Source organism: Lepidochelys kempii, chromosome 13, assembly GCF_965140265.1.
Source record: "Lepidochelys kempii isolate rLepKem1 chromosome 13, rLepKem1.hap2, whole genome shotgun sequence".
Classification (NCBI taxonomy): domain Eukaryota; kingdom Metazoa; phylum Chordata; order Testudines; family Cheloniidae; genus Lepidochelys; species Lepidochelys kempii.
In genome coordinates, this window is record NC_133268.1 from 11038624 (window position 1) to 11055991 (window position 17368).

A 17368-nucleotide genomic window follows, 5' to 3' on the forward strand; every position below is an offset into this window, starting at 1 on the left:
AGAAGGCTTCATCCAACCCATGCACTTCAGAGCCCTTCCTACTTTAAAGGGACAGTGTCAGATTAAAATGAGGTATTTTTCAATAACCACAACTCCTTTCTTGGGCTACTGCTAACAGCTGAGCAATTAGAACAGACCAGTACAAGTCTGCCCAGAAGTGTGTATTATTTTATTGTGCTGGCTCAGGAAAAAAAAAAAAATCCTACCCGAATGGACAATTGAATCTCTGTGCCTTCTAATCAGCCTTGGCTTTTGATGAGTGATAACTTTTTGCATCTGTAGCAGTTCACTATTGGATGATAATATAAAAGCAAGAATTATTTGAGGACAAATAGATCTCTGTCTTCAGTGCATATTAGGGAGAAAGATATTTATGGGTACTATCACTTTTCAGTGGAAGATTACATAGATTGGTAGCTTTCTGATCCTGGGTACCCCTTTTCTAGCCATGTACAGTCCCACAACCTGCAAATGTGTCAACAATAAATCCTATGCCCAGTCCTCAACTGGTGTAAATCCATGTGCATTTGCAGTTCAGGACCTGGCCTGTTTTTTAGTGACAAGAATTTAAAAAATCTAATTTGTTGCATTTTTTGCTGTTTCTTTACTCTTTGGATATTATTAGTTATTTCCATTGTGGTTACAGCTGGAGGGGCTTAATCTCATTGCTCTAGGTACTGCACAAACATACACCAAAGGGATGGTCCCCTCCCCAAAGAGTTTTATATTATATGGCCCAATCCTATAATCCCTACTCATGTTATTCATCTCATTGAGGTCAATGGGATGGCTTTGAATGAATAAGAATTGGGCGTTAGGGAGCCATGTTTCTTCCAGTTACTCTCCTATGTCAGGGCTTGTCAACATGAGTGATTTCCCCCCCACACCCCGGATTAGATTCGCATGCACGGACAGTTTTGTAATAGTTATTCTGAAATAATTGCATCCACATGGCTTCTTCCCTCTGAATCAGTATATACACATGGTACTGCCTTTTTTCCAAAATAAGTGCTTAGAATTCTGACTAGGTCTCCACTGGCTGGTGAGCTCTATGCATGTTGGGATTTTTCTCACAGTGCATTGTGGGACAGCTACCAGAAGCCATGTGAATTCAGGGATTTGGGGTCACAGTAGCAAATTCCTATGAATCCTCTGCTGGCATCCCATGATTTACCCACCTTTTGAGTATCAGGGCCATTTTCAAACTGCTATCAGCCAGCACAGAAGGAACATGGCTGTGTGCTATGGTCCAGACACTCATGAATGTACAGAGGTTGCTACACAAGCATTAGCGATCATGCACCCGGATGGCTTTGGAAGCCAGCCACTGTGCTGCTGAGCTGCTTTTGGCAGAGGAGAAAGAAACTGAGCAGCTAATTGTGGGGAAAAAATTTGTCCTAGAGAAGATTCATTCAAATGAGAGCTGTTTCTGGACTCGCGAAACCAACATTGACTGCTGGGAAAGGCTAGTGATGATGCAGCTGAGTATTTGGAGGATCAGACCTTAGACTGGAAACAGACTAGCCATTTTCACTTTCTGTTTCTCTTGATGCTACCTACATTATTTCTGGCAGCATCCATGTACTAGGCACTGTACAAAACAAAGGAAACAATAATAGCAAGAGATTGCTGCAATGTGAACAGTGAAAAGCAATTCTTAAAACAAAAATGTTCTTTTAATCAAAGGGCTGTTCTTTGCCCTGATTCTGCATCTGAGTAACTGTATGCACTCGTGTGTATAACTGGAGATCCAGGGCCTTTGGGGGGAACTTCAGGGGAGAGAAAAGCAGTTAGGGCTAGATTGAGACTTTGGTTGTAAAAGCCATGTCATGCAATCGCACCGCCGCAGAAAGAGAGGAAAAAAATTATGACTCAGAGGTACCCCTCAGAGTTATAATTCCCAAGGAGATCCTCCGCTGCACAAGTAGGGGGAACAGCATGTTCCATCAGCCCATTGCTATACACAGCGCATTCCTTCTTTTGTGCTCAGTTAGCTCAGCCATTTGGCACAGGTGTGGTGGGTAAAGCCAAGAGTCAACCACATCCCTGCTCTTCCCTATGCATCTCTGGTCTCTTCCTGCCCACTTGCGTGCTGTGGAGAATTGTGACTCTATTGAACCAGCTCTTATCTCGGTATTTGGGCTTCCTATCTGTGCAAGCCCTCCATGATCATCCAGGGTGTGCATGTGGGGGGAGGTTCAGCAGCATTGTCTTATGCTCTCTTACCCCTCTATACAGCCATACTGGGCTAGGTTACAGTTTAACATTTAGGAAATAAGAAAATGTGATTGTAAAACACTAAAAATAGACAGGAGGAGCCAAGGCCAGTGTAATATCTGAACTGAACTTTAACACGTTTTTGAAAAACTGAACTAGATTTTAAGTCGATGGAGTCCCTTTAAAAAAACCCCACAGAAATATTTCTACAAATATTAAGGGCATGTGATGGTTTCAGTGTTTATTTTTAATGTTGTTCTTATTTAGGTTTATACAGGGGTGAAAGTAACTTAAGGGACTTACTGGTACTCAGGACTGGGGTCCTGAGCAACGAGGGAGGAGGGCTCAACCAGAAGGGGTGGGGCCTTTAAATCGCCGCTACTACCCTGGGGCTCTGGCAGTGGGGCTCCTGCAGCAATTTAAAGGGCCCGGGGCTCCGGCTGCGGTAGCAGTGGCTGGGAACCCCGGGCCCTTTAAATCGCCGGCCTGGGGAGGCTGCCCCCTGCTAGTACGGTCAGCTGTGTACTGGCTCTTGCCGGTACGTCATACCATACCCTACCAACTTACTTTCACCTCTGGGTTTATAGTTTAATGTGCTTTATGAATTCCTGAGGGAGGCATTTCTGGGCCTAAGTAATGAGAGAACTGGTCTTCATGATAGTTTCACAATCCAGGAATGGAAATACTCTGAGAAGACACAATCTTGCAAAACATACACACACACACATACTCTCTCTCTCTCTCAGGCTTTCTTGAGTCCCTGCAGAACCAGATGCATAGCCCTGTCTAAAGTTAGTTTTCATTTAAAAAAAAAAACCCAGTAAATTTGGGGGTTATCTATACTTGCTTCCAGTGTCCCTTTATAAATTGACTTCTCTAGGAGCTGGGATTACGATGAGTAGCACAAAGGTAAATTTGCAACTAAACCACAAGAGTGGGTTTCTGGAACTCCAGAGCAGACCACACCCATGTCTTGGGGATGTTACTCATTTCAAACCAAAGTTTACCTCCATCTGACACAATGTTTTCTTGCGTTTGTTACAATAGATAATTTAGGACCAGATTATCCCATCTTTACACTCTGAGTAGTACTTTACTCCATGAGTAGTCCCATGGAAGTCAATGGGACTACTCCCAGAATAAGGTACCACTCATCATGAACAAGGTGGGGGGCAGACTCTAACTCTTTGCTATTTGTTTCCTCCCGTTTATTATACCGTACCTAAACAATGCTCTAGATGCCCATGCAGTGCTCTGGTGCCTGGATACTACCGTGTTTGGTGCCTTGTAAATAAATACCAGACAGAGATTAGATAGCTATACAAACTACGGCACAGCAGAAAAATTCACCGCAGCTGTGCGGCCATGACGCAAAATTGTAGAAACAATTATTTTGTGCTGCAGAAATGAATCAACCCCACGTCCTACTGAAGTGTCTTCACTAGTTTTTTGTGTCCCTCATTGTGCTGTCTTTCCCACAGGACTGAACTTCCGTCTGTCTCATTCGTGTACTCAAGTGACAGAAATGTAAGACACTGAGGGAATACAAAGGCCAGACAAGTGGATTTGAGGAGCATTATTAATAGTTCTTTCTCTCCACCCCAACTCCATCTGTGGCTTTCGGAGAGGCACTAGAACAAGAGTAAGGTTATATTTAGAGCTGAGATGATTCTTTGAAGCACACTAAGTTACAGAAGTCAGTGCGCTGCCATTGCCTGAAAAAGGAACAAGAGCCCTTGACTGGCTGTGAGGGTGGGGGAGGGGAAAGGGCAAAGTAAAAGGATACAACAGACGGCAGCATTCAGCTACAGAATCAGATCCCCCAGGGCTTCAGAAGGACAAATATTATCAGCTTTGCGTGGTGCACAACAATGAGACTTTGAAATGTTAGGATTAGTTGGTTTGGCTGCAATTAAAATTTGGAAACCTTTCCAAAGAGGAGTTCTTTCCAAGTGTTTTTAACAGCTGTCTTGATTGGCGTTTTACACGGCATGCAACACCCATTCTTACTGCAATGAGCCTTATAAAAAGTGATACCCTACCAAACTATAGGTAAAGGTGTTAGCTAAAAACTCAGACACACTAACCAGTCCTTTGCCTTCTGCCAACAACATGTCTTTAAAGTCCTAGAACAAACATGACAGCACCATACTAAAACAGCAGGTGGAGTTAGATTCAGGTATCTGGTAAGAAAAGGAGATATAAGAGCAGCTTGAAATTAAAATGTGTAAATCCTGGTCTACTCCTGGCTACCATCCATGCCTGTAGTTACTGTATAACTCTGAATTCTTTGAACTTCCTCAATCACTGTGTCTTCTCACTATACTGATCAGCATTTCTGGACTGTTTATTGGCCACTCAGATGGCAAAACTTTGATTGAATTCAGTGGCAGCATGATAGGGTCTTAGTTTTCTATTTCACAGTTAGGTGCATTACAAAGATATTGATTAATTTTGAAAGTCACACAGGTCTGAATAATACCTGATGGTCAAAGTATCTTTTATTACATATGGGCATGAGCATTGTAGGGGCATTTACACAGTGGGACAGAATTCAGCCACAAAAGCAGAGGTTTAATCATAGTTTACACAAAATGCACTGACAGGATGTGAAGCCAGGTTTCTAAAGAGTTCTGTCTCAGTTCTCCATGTTAACGTCATGGTTGTGCACATGTACTGGCTAGTTGCCTAGGCCCTCGCAGTCGTTATGTGTTCTCAGATATGCAACTCTGTGCTTAACTTCTTCGAAAGACTCCTTAAAGGGAGTACTAATATCTCATATTCACTTCCTATGCACATTAAAGAGAGCTGGGACAAGAGGCAAGACATTGCTAACCACCTACTGTGATATGTTAACAGCTGTTTTTCCAGAGAGCAGTTTGACAGTGAATAAGAGTGAAATACTGTTAAAAAAACCTGAAAACTAAAATAATCACCCAGGATGTTGATTGTGTCCTGTAATAATAATAATTATACCTAGCTCTTAAACAGCACTTTTCATCAGTAGATCTCAAAACACTTCACAAAGGAGGTAAGAATCATTATTTCCATTTTACAGATGGGGAAGTGGAGGCATGGGAAGGTGAAGTGACTCACACATGGCCAACCTGTCGGAGACCAATACATGGGCAGTCAGACCTCACAGTTGGAGCAGCAGTCAGTAGCCAGGAATGGAGACAGACACGGCAAGGGTCAGAGCCAAAATCAGAAATTGGAGCTGAGTGTCAGAGCCACGTTACCTGGAGCAAGGCAAGTCTGAGTCCAAGGCAGGGGACTATCATAGCCATGAACAAATTCCTTAAGCAGCCACTAAACAACTGCTGACTTTTCCCACCAATCAGGCAGTCTACTACAGGCCAGCTCTACTTACAGGCTGCCAAGAGACAGGCTTATAGGCTGTAGGCCCTGCTTCCTGACACAGCCAGCTAGCTAGGGGTGAGCTGGGACTAGAACCCAGTTCTCCTGAATCTCAGTCTAGTGCACTATCCACTCACCCCGGGTTAGAAGCAGTACAGAACACTAGGAGCCACTCCGTTTCAAGAATTCCTCCCTAAGCTGCTGGGCACATAGAAGTGTCATGCCTACTGATCCATCCCACAAGGGGGTACAGTTTGCTACTCCTCCATGCCCCCTCCCTACCACCCTCTGACTGATGCACAGAGCAGAGGTGAACTGAGACCCTGCCACTTTCCCATACCCAGGGAGGGGAGCAGTTCCAGCAGGGACTATGATTCTGCCTAGACTTTATATTTATGCAAGTTGCGCACAGATTCCAGTCACTGCGATATCATGGGACAACAGAAAATTTGTTTCAAGTTGTACTGGGGTTGGAATACAACTTATTGCAAAACACGTTTGAAGTAGTAAGGGTCTAAGTTGTCCTCAGACACGTGCACAGGGCTCTCTTCGAAGTCAATAGAAGTTGGGTACACACACATCTTAGGGCAGGATTTAGCCCTGGAGAAAATCAAAGAAACATTGCAAGGGAGTGGTATCTTTTGATTCAGCTTCATTTAAAGCAGGGGTGGCCAATCTGAACCTGAGAAGGAGCCAGAATTTCCTGATGTACATTGCCAAAGAGCCACAGTAATACATCAGCAGCCCCCACCAGCTCCCCCATCCCACTCCCAGTGCCTGCCACCCACTGGCAACTCCGCCGATCAGCACCTCCCTCTCCCTCCCTCCCTGCACCTCCCCATCAGCTGTTTTGTGGCGCAGGAGGCTGGGGGGGGGGTGGAGGGGGGGGAGGGAGGAGCGAGGGCACGGCAGGCTCAGGGGAGGGGGTGGGAAGTGGTGGAGTGGGGGCAGGGCCTGTGGCAGAGCTGGGGGTTGGGCAGTGAGTACCCCTCGGTACCTTGGAAAGTTGGCGCCTGTAGCTTCAGCCCTGGAGTTGATGCTAATACAAAGAGCTGCATATTAACTTGTGAAGAGCCACACGTTAGTCACCCCTGATTTAAAGCAACAAGCGAATGTGATTTGGGTTAACATTTCATATTTTGAGCATGAGGCTAGGAGTCGGGAAGACCTGGGCTCTATTCCTGCCTGTGACCAGTAACTGTGTGACCTCATGCAAGTCACGTCCATTCTCTGTGCTTCAGCCTGCACCGTCTATAAAATGGGGTTAACGATATTCAACATGCAGCAGTGCTCAGGTGCTTAGTCAATATTTTAAAGCACTTAATGCTCTTTGCAAGGAAGGTGCTATATAAAGTGTATCATTATAGGAACCAAGTCTGACAGGCTTACTTACGTTGAACAGTATTGTACTCCAGAAGTAATAATATTTGACTATTTTCACTTGTAGATTTCAAAGTGCTTTACAACCAAGGGTAAGTAGCATTATGCCCAGAAACCAAGGCAGAGAGTTGAGTGACCTGCTCAAGCCCACACAAGCGGGTTAGTGGAAGAGGAGGGAATAGAATGCAGATCACCTGCTTTTTAGCTTGGTGCCTTGTCCACCAGACCACATTGCCTTAATTGGCCCATTGAGTTCAGTGAGACTACTTGAGAAAGAAGTTTCCTATGTGGTGTATGGAAGAGAAGCAGAATCAGGCCCATAGTAAATAAAAGGGATTATGGATAAAATTTTCAAAAGTACCAAAAAGATTTAGGCTCTTAAATTCTGTAGATTGAGGGTCCTAAGAGATTTAGGCACTTTTGAAAATGTCACTCTGTGTATTTATATTAAATATAATTACATTAATATTAGCTGGAAACCATCGCCAGCATATCAGAATTCAGTTTACTAAATCATTGGACTTTAAGGACCAGATCCTCAGTCCCTATTCTGGCTGCTTTACATTGCTAAGGCAACTTAGAGAGTAAAGAAAATGAGTGGTATAACTGGGAGAAAAATAATCTACAACTATGGACTAGACTAGACTAGACCGTGTTTCTTTCACTTTATTCAGAATAGCATCAAGGTAGGTTAGAGCTGTTTTGGCTTCAGTATGGTGCAACATTCACTTAGGTCCCTACATTCTTGTAGTTCTTGGGAGCATTTCTACTTCCAACACACAGACATTTAAAACAGGGCACTCTAACCATCAAAGGATGTTGAGTTTCTGTATTCCTTCCTTCCTTAGAGTGTCTTCTGTATGAGATAACTACTCTTCATAGGACTCAACATTTCTGACAAACCATTAAGTTCATCTCTGTTTTCCATGGAAAGTGATTCTTAGGAATGCCGTAAATAATTAGAGTAATGTGAGATTAATTAATACCAGCTGCCCTCTTGGAAGGTAGGTGGACCACCATCTGCAGCATAAAGAGGTGGTGGGGTTATGGAGCGCACACATAGAGTGCAAGAACTTTACTCCTTTACCAGGAAATATGCCAGCAGAAGAAACATAAATGAGTAAAATTCATATTTATTTGTGCCATGGGTTGGAAAGAAAATGATTCAGGTAAAAGCATCCTCTGAACAAAAACCAAACCCATTACACCTGAATAATTCATACTTGAGATTTTCATTTGTCATTGCAAAATATTAACATGGCAGAGTCGCTTGCAACCTCTAAGGTGCTCCTCTCCCAAACTCTGGCCTTGTCGAGCCAACTCGGTTGGACTCAGATTAAGGGGGCCATACATAGGCATCTAACAAAGTAGCCAGATTTGTAGAGGTGTGAGCACCTAGAATTTCCAGTGAAGTTAATGGGAACTTAGCAGGCTCAGCATTTTGAAAAATCAGGTCACACCAGTGCAAAAATATGGATTTAGGTGCTTAAAGTTAGACACCTACATTTGAAAATTTGCATCTGAGTATTTACAAAGTTATGCCCATTGAAGACTGAGGTTGATTTTATCGGGAGCAAGTTCCAACTCTTCTTCTGCATCTTTTTGCTATGTTTCAGTCCATCAGGAGTTTGCTGTCCAGTGACCTACTCTAGGTACTTAACTCCTTTGCTTGGCCTTCTGGATAGACACTGATCTACAGGGATGAAAAGGGGATTGTAAATCAGAAAGTCCTAATCTCTAATCCTACCTTTACTGGCAGGGGATTTTGTTATCTCACTTAACTTCCTTGTGACCCAGCTCATCTGTAAAGGGAAGATAATGATACTTACTCATTTCACACAGAGTGGGAAAAAGAGGATGTGGAAAGAATTAGTGAATATGAACAGTACTTCCAAAATATAAAATGAAAAGAATTATAACAAATGCTTCCAGTCAAGGGGGCAGGGCTTCCTACTGGATTGTCAACATATGCTGTATTACTTCAAGATATTCTCAACAGTTCATCCTGGCATCACAAATAGGAGGAGGACCTAGATCAACAGATTCAAGTTATCAGAAGTGTAAGATGAATGAAGTTTTTCTGCTGATGATATGACAATGTAGCCTATGAATACAGTAGGAGGAGATAGCTCACTGTCTAAGCTTCAAGTTTTATACCCTCAGACTCCCTGAAAGCAGTGGGCACAGTGCTATGCAGTTTACTGTGTGTAGCTCCCTTATCAGAGACCTTAAAAATTAAGTTAGTTTAGGTGATGATCTGCTTTTTGGTCTTTGATCTTTGTTTCGTGATAGCTGAAACAACAGAAGCCAAGGCATGGATAGGTATAGGAAGGCCTCAGTAGAAGCTGAACCATGCAGCCCAAGGAGTTTCCCTGGAGACTTTTGCAAGCGCAGGGGCTGGGGTGCATGAGAACAACAGAGACTGTGGCTATGTCTACACTACAGCCTATGTGGGCAAAACTTATGTCGCTCGGGGGTGTGAATATTCCCCCCTCCAAGTGACATAAGTTACGCCAACAGAAGTGATTGTATGCACAGCTTATGCCGCTCATGGAGGTGGTTTTTTTATGCCAACGGGAGAGCTCTCTCCCATCCGCATAGAGCGTCTTCACCACCCACGCTACAGCGGTGCATCTGTATCTGTGTGTGTGTGTGTGTGTGTGTGTGTGTGTGTGTGGAGAGAGAGAGAGAGAGAGAGAGAGAGAGTTGGGCTTCTGAATAGGGACACTGCTGGCTGTTTGTTCCTGTTGTGTTCAGGGAAACTTCATGAACATTCTTTGTAAATAAACAGGATTGCACAAAAGGAATACTTGGCTCTCAGCCATTTCTCCTTCTAATGGAAACAACCTGGCAAGGCCCCAACTATTGGCTATCTGCTTGGGTCAAGGGGCAACAATATCTTAGCCCGCGCCTTCCAACAAAATTCCCTTAACAAAAAAACCCACAAAAAACCCAAGAAAGAATCAACCAAGAATTGACTTTAAAGGCAGTTTGTCCTGTTTAGTCTTTGGAATAATTTAATAGAGAATTAGCTTATCTTCCAATGTTTTAAAAATAGCAACCAGTTTACTCAAGAGTGATTAGGTAGTTAAAGTTCTACCAATAAAGATTTCCTCATTTCTCTGAGCCGCTGGAAGGTTAACAGTTCATGTTGAAGTGTGAGGCCAGCCTAACTTTGCCTCTTAGTCTCTGTTCATAGAATCATAGAATATCAGGGTTGGAAGGGACCTCAGGAGGTCATCTAGTCCAACCCCCTGCTCAAAGCAGGACCAATCCCCAACTAAATCATCCCAGCCAGGGCTTTATCAAGCCTGACCTTAAAAATATCTAAGGAAGGAGATTCCACCACCTCCCTAGGTAATGCATTCCAGTGTTTCACCACCCTCCTAGTGAAAAAGTTTTTCCTACTATCCAACCTAAACCTCCTCCACTGCAACTTGAGACCATTACTCCTTGTTCTGTCATCGGCTACCACCAAGAACAGTCTAGATCCATCCTCTTTGCAACCCCCTTTCAGGTAGTTGAAAGCAGCTATCAAATCCCCAGTCATTCTTCTCTTCTGCAGCCTAAACAATCCCAGTTCCCTCAGCCTCTCCTCATAAGTCATGTGTTCCAGTCCCCTAATCATTTTTGTTGCCCTCCGCTGGACTCTTTCCAGTTTTTCCACATCCTTCTTGTAGTGTGAGGCCCAAAACTGGACACAGTACTCCAGTGCTGGACAGTACTCCAGATGAGGCCTCATCAATGTCGAATAGAGGGGAACGATCATGTCCCTCGATCTGCTGGCAATGCCCCTACCTATACATCCCAAAATGCCATTGGCCTTCTTGGCAACAAGTGCGCACTGTTGACTCATATCCAGCTTCTTGTCCACTGTAACCCCTAGGTCCTTTTTTGCAGAACTGCTGTTGTTCTTACGCACACATAAGAAGTTAAATGAAAAAAATAGCAGGAACGTACTTTCATAATGAAAGATGATCATGAAATAGGGTGACCATATTTCCCAAAGGGAAAATAGGACACCCGCAGGGCTTGCCTGAGCATCCCCCACAAGCTGCTGGCCCAAGCTCCCCCCCCCGCCCTGTGGAGCTGGCCCTCTCCCCCAAGCGCCCTGGGGCTCAACCAAGCCCCCTCCCACATGCAGGGCTGGTTTGAACAGCCTAGCATCACTGCTTGCCCAAGCCCCACAGGGCTAACATTACTGCTCACCCCCTGGAATGTTCCTCTGCACCTCCCTAGGGGGGCATACCCCACTTTTTTTTGCAAAACTGTGCATTTGTCCTGTTTGCTCTTGCCAACTGATCATCAGTGGGCAAGACCAAACTGGACAAAAGCACAGTTTTACCAAAAAAACCAGGACGCCCAGAACAGGGTTTAAAAAGGGGACTATCCTGGCCAATACAGAACGGATAGTTGCCCTATCATGAAAAAATGAGGTCCTCCAAAGAAGGAACCTTGCATTCTCCCTGGCATAAGACCAAATCCGTGCAGCTCTGGGACTAGAGACGAAGAATTCTAGTGCACCCATTGTTTGTGGGCATTGGGGCAATCCTGCCGGCCCTCCTATTGTAGGACTCTTTGCCATAATAAAACAAAACAATAACAATACTTAGCTCTTCTGTAGCACTTTTAATCAGTAGCTCGCCAAGTGCCTTGTAAGGGAGGTCAGTTTCATTATCCCCATGTAACAGATGGGGAAACTGAGGCACAGGGTGCAGAAATGACTTGTCCAGTAGGCGAGTGGCAGAGCCAGGAATAGTTGCCAGGTCTCTTGAGTCCCAGTCCCGTGCTCAATCCATTATGGCATGAATGGGACCTAACAGCCAAGATCAAAAGCTGCAGCTGCCAGGAATAGGGGACTCGGGGTGCCCTGGGTGCTCTTTGTAAGATAATGCAGTATTCTATACTGTAGATTTCAAAGGATTCAGAAGACAAGGATGTCAGAGAAGTCCAGCCCTACAGCTGCACCTCCTTGTTACACAGTCATGCCCCCGCAGAGCCCGCAGAGCCCTAAAATCCCATGGATTTTATATGGAGGAGCTGCTGTGGGTTGCATGAGGGGGTTGAATGTTGTTGCTGAAATGGTGTCAAACAGCTGGAATGGGGACACAGGGCAAGTCTGCCACTGAGGATTGTTTGAGCTCTCTGCTCAGGCACAAGAGAGATTGATTCACATTAGTAGTATTTAATTTCATTAAAAATTGTAAGTACAAACAGGAATTTTATTGACCTGCCCACATTATGTAATGTTGCCCGTATGGTCCAAGGGGTTAGCCAGCATTCACTCCTTGCAGGGGTGTTCTGCTAGGAACAGAAATCAACGATATGAGTCAGTTAAATCCTTTGATGTAACCTTGTTTATTTACACAAAGCGCTGTTTCCCTGAACACATGAGAAACAAGCAGCAGCAGATAGTTTCCCTGCTCAGAAAATTTCAGGTGTGTCACTCCAGCAGGCTCTATGCCCACAAGCTTGGTCTTTGCTTCTCCTCAGGGTCACACGCATAATTGCTTCTCTGGGATTTTTGTGCCTCTAACACAAGCCAGTTAGAAAGCCAATATCCGAACCCCTGTGTTGGCAATCCAGGGACCTCCTCATCCCACACGGTTCAGCTCTGAACTGACATGTGCCTTAGGCAGTCCCTCTGTTGTTTGTTATCATAAAGAACTTCCCACCAGGTAGTACTATGGTATGATTATGTCTCGAAATTTAGAGAAATCTACTGCTAGGAAGTGCTGGATGAAAGAGAACACCCTATGAGCAGGAAGGAACAAAGCCTGAATGTTGCCCTCTCTCGGTTCTTTCCTTTTTTATGCTCGGATACTGAATAGTTTGTAGTTTTCTCTATTACATAAAGGCATTTAATTGTTCCTTCCTTTGAATCTGATAGAGTGCTGGGTATGCTCACTGACTTTAACGCCCTCTGTGATTGTCTTTGGATCAAAGACTCACCTGATGGCAGCCACTGGCATCTTTTAACAGTAATGTTACTTCAGAAGGCTCTTGTCATCAGTCCTGCTTATTATTATTACCCAGGTATTAACTCAGCTTATTAACCCAGCCCTGCTTATACTTATTACCAGAGCCCTCCATGTTTCACAAAAATGAAATGACATGAAATAGAAAAAAACAAACCTATCAAACGAGATAAAATGAAAACCTTACCCTGCAGCGGCAGCTCCTGTCCCGCAGGGCTGGACCAGCTCCCTGCTCTGGGCATTGTGACCTGGCGCACAAGCTCACAGACCCGCTCAGGTTTGGTCTATCCATCCCTCTGTCATGACAGGGGGTGCGGGAGAGCCAAATTTGAGTGAGTGGGTTGTGACCTGGCACACAGGGTTGCAGTGCCACTCACTCGAATTTGACACAGGTGTCCTTACAAGTCATTGCAATTATGCCCTAAGGGCAGCAAGATACATTGATACGTGTTGGAGTTATGCATGCATTGTCTATGGAAGGAAGAATGGTGGTTTCGTTCTTTTATTGTTTGCAGAAGCAGCGCTAACTTGATTGTTAATTAAATATGCAACTATGATGAATTGAGAAGCATAAAGTCAAAGTGTTTTCTCTGTGGATTATTATACTTACATGGAGCAAAATTTTGTTTTCACTTATTTACACTAGAGTCAACTCAGATTAACTGGCAGCAGAATTTGGCCCAGGGTTTGGAAGGAATATCATCGATCTCACTGTATACAAAGATGTAGACAATGCAGGCAATTCTCATCCTCTAGATGTCACTACTGTAATAGAGAGACAAGGTGGGTGAGGTAGTATTTTCTGTTGGTGAGAGAGACAAGCTTTCAAGTTTACACAGAGCTTTTCTTCATTATTACTACTGTCATGGCTTGCGTGTTCCTCTTGGCAATACTACAGCTCAGTGTCATACTATAGTGAGCGGAGGAAGAGTTAAAGGAACATGGATCCGTTTAAAAACACTTTATGTATGTATGGTTTCAGAGTAACAGCCATGTTAGTCTGTATTCGCAAAAAGAAAAGGAGTACTTATGGCACCTTAGAGACTAACCAATTTATTTGAGCATAAGCTTTCGTGAGCTACATCCGATGAAGTGAGCTGTAGCTCACGAAAACTTATGCTCAAATAAATTGGTTAGTCTCTAAGGTGCCACAAGTCCTCCTTTTCTTTTTATGTATGTATTTATTTTTTCAAATTGCTAATGACGCTTCCTGTATTAAAACTGAAAATATTTAAAAAAACCTAATTTACTTCTCGTTATTTGTGTGGTTTCTTTACTAGTTGCGTTTCTCTCTGCTCTTTCACAGCCAGTTTCTAATTGATTCAGATACCTGGCAGGTTCTCAGACATTAGCCAGTGTTGCAATATTTAGGCTTCAAATATGGCTGCAGAATGTTCATTGTTTTATATGATTTTTTCCACTGGAATTAAAAGAAAAAAGGTTTAGGGAAACATTTCATGCTGCTTCTCATTCCCCCGATCAAGGTTGCATTTTGCTATTATCACCGTACTTTCTTATAGCTTCCATTTTCCTGATGATTTCTACCAAACAAGAATTCAATAACTGCTAGTCCTGATCTCTTTCTCTGCGATTAGAGAAGAAGGAGGAGCATTGTCCAAGGGGCATGTTTAAGTTTGGGAGGAGGGAGTGCCTTGCTCACGAATGTCCCCTCTGTGGGTCTAAAAAACTATGCTAGTAAGGTTGGTCTTAGCTGGACTGCATGGAGGAGCCTCAAGGGAAGGTTTAGCAAGTCAGTGGAGAAAATGGGGTTCCTCAAGCCTCTTATTTGTAATGCCCTTTGGAGAATGTGAAGTGCTATGTGACATCCTCATCACTACTGAGCCCTGCAGCCCAAGCCTCATGAGCCTGAGGCAGCTGACCTGGGCCAGCAGCAGCTTTGCCATGGGTCTTTTATTGGAGTGTAGACACTACCACAGAGAACTTTTCTCTTACTTTCTATGCTGTAAGCAAGACATTTTATTGTCCCACACTGAAAGAAGTTGTTGCCAAAAGATGTATCCATAATGGGAATAAAGCCATCTGTTCTAGAACTGGTTGGAAAATATAATCGATTTGAGAAAATGTTTACAAAACTGAAAAAAACAACCCACCACAATTACCCTTTCCCCTAAAAATAAAAAAAGATTTTTGGGAAAAAAATTACAGAAATTTTCATAATTTTTAACTAGCATTATTCCAAACATTACCCAATCTCACAGGCAGGTGAGTATTATTATTCCCATATTACAGAGGGGAACCAGATGCTGAGATGTTATATGATTCCAAAATACACAAAGCGTGTCTGTCAGTATCAGGACAGGTTTAAAACTGAGGAGTTTCTGGTTCCTTATCCTAACTATGCCTTACTTATGACACAATATTTACTCTGGTCTGCAGTGCCCTCCCTCTCTAGCAAGCCATGAATTTTACAAATAAATCACGGCAGAATTTTCTTTTAAACTGTGTGAGAACCTTAAGCTATGACTTGACTGCAAAATAATGTGTTTCTACAACAAGATAACTAACTTGATGCAAACTTCTCTAGGAGACAAATCACTGGTAGTTTTACCTTCACTAGCTACATCAGAGTGAGAACTACAGTGTTTTGTATCCACTAAGATTTTGAATCAAGATAGCTATTCTGATGTAAAAAGCCCCCGTGCAGTGAAGACATAGCCATAGAACCTACACATGGCACCGCAGGGATGGTAAAATAAGGTTTCAAAAACAAGCTTCTCTCAGTAGCACATTATTCTAGATGCTTTGCAAAAGGACACTGAAAACCATAATGTTATTTCAGTTTTCAGTGGGAATGATTAGTTGGTCTTCTCATACACTATATACAGACTCCACACATTTGTCTGGCTGAAAGTCTGTCTTCATTTCATATGCCTACACAGGCTTTAAAAAAAGAAGCTTACCTTCCCCTTTCAAAGTCTACAAACCCAGGGGACAAAACAAGCGAATATCATGGTGGACAGAATTAAAGATCTAATGACAATACCTAAAAGTGAATGTTACTATTTGTGTCGAGAGCCCAGCCAAGATCAGGACCCATTGTGCTAAGCACTGCACATACATATAGTAAGGGACAGTCCTTGCCCCAGAGATCTTACAATCTAAGTAGACAAGACAGATGAAGGAAGGATTATTATCCCTATTTTAAGGGGAACTGGTGCAGAGAGATTAAGTGACTTGCCAAAGGTCACCCAGAAAAGACCGAGGACCTGAACTCAGGTCTCTTGAGTGCCTTAACCACAAAACAAAACTTCCTCTCTAACATTACTCTTAGAAATCCCTTACCCTGATATTGAGTTTTTTAAATTAATTATAACATAATCAATAGCATGATTCTCTTCAAGGGGCCAAATTCTGCTTCCATTGGAGTCTGTCTGGCAAAGTGCTGTTGACTTCACTAGATCATACCACATCTCTTGAAGGCCTGTATTTATTATTCATTCACTGCTAGAACTGAAAAGCCTTTGTAAAGAACTAAATCATAATTTGTTTTCTGTTGATGATATAGACTGGATGTGTCATTCTTGATGCATTGCCATGGGGAAAAGACTGAGTAAGTATTTTCCAAGTCTAACTTCTATAGTTCTATAATTCTTTTGCAAGAGAAGAGAATTAAAAACAAAAACCAAAAAACAACCCACCCACCAAAGCACTTTACACTTATGCTACACAAGCCTTCAGGTTTCTATACACAGACATACGAGACAAATCGTTTAAGAGAATGTAACATATAGATTTATCCTATATTTGGGCATCCAAAGCTTACTATGGGCCAGTGTTCCAGCACTGCACATACTTATCTAGCCATTTGCCACAAACTTGTATAAATTAGGCACTCAAATGTGCACACAATTCTGTAAGTCTGGGCCTTTAGGTTTTGCTTTATTCTACAGAAGGTCACTTCAACCATCAACCCCACTGGCCTGAGTTGAAGGTTAGGCTGAGGTCAATGGGGTTGCATAGATAAAAAATGAAGGCAAAACAGGCCAATAGTTTCTAGAAACTGCAGTGCATGTAAGGGCTGACATCTATATTTTAGACTATATTATCTGGTCATCAGTTTAGCTGTCTCTTTATCTCTACATAATATGAGATCCTTTATTTTCCATGCCATTTTAAAATGTGCTTTCCTTCTATGATGTCAATTACATCTTAAGTGCTGGCAAAGGAGGACTTGATGAGCTTTACTGTTTTGCTGATAGTCATTTACCTCCACTGCCATTATCAAAATGTTTCTTTCGACAGCTGGTGCCAAAGGAGCTATCCTCATGTAATGATCTTTCCAAAAGGATTTTAGAGGTAGAACACTGTTAACTACTAGGCAGTCCCCATGTGAAACAGATAGGTTTATAGGACTGAATATAGTCTTTAGAGTAGAGCAACTCTGGAGTTAAAGAGGAACAGCCGTGTTAGTCTGT